Source organism: Chaetura pelagica, unplaced genomic scaffold (assembly GCF_000747805.2).
Source record: "Chaetura pelagica isolate M959 unplaced genomic scaffold, ChaPel_1.0 scaffold1317, whole genome shotgun sequence".
Lineage (NCBI taxonomy): Eukaryota > Metazoa > Chordata > Aves > Apodiformes > Apodidae > Chaetura > Chaetura pelagica.
Window position 1 is genome coordinate 73,905 of NW_009954037.1, and position 425 is coordinate 74,329.

Consider the following 425-nt stretch of genomic DNA (forward strand, 5'->3'; position numbering starts at 1 on the left):
GACCCTGCAGTGGGGGGGCCAGCCTCACACCCCTAAACCAGGCACCCCAGGGCTCCCCGCACACCCCGCCAGGGCTGGGACAGGCAAGGGTCTGCCCCGGGGGGCAGTGGGGTTGCTGATGGTGGGATCCTGATCCTGAAGAGCCTCCCAGAAACCTCACACCTCCCCATGCAGGGAGGGCCCCTGTGCTTGTCACCCCCGACCGCTGTCAGCTGGAGGGGACTGTCCCCCCGCAGCCCCCTCCTGCTCGGCCACCCCATCTGCAGAAACAAGGGTTTATTTCCCATGAGCAGGTCTGGATTAAAATAAACTCCTGGCCCAGATCCCTTCGCTGGTGCCGCGGGAGACGCCGTGTTTGCTGCTGGCAGTGCCCACAGCCCTGGCAGTGCCCACAGCCCTGCCAGTGCCTGAGCCCCCGGGCTGCA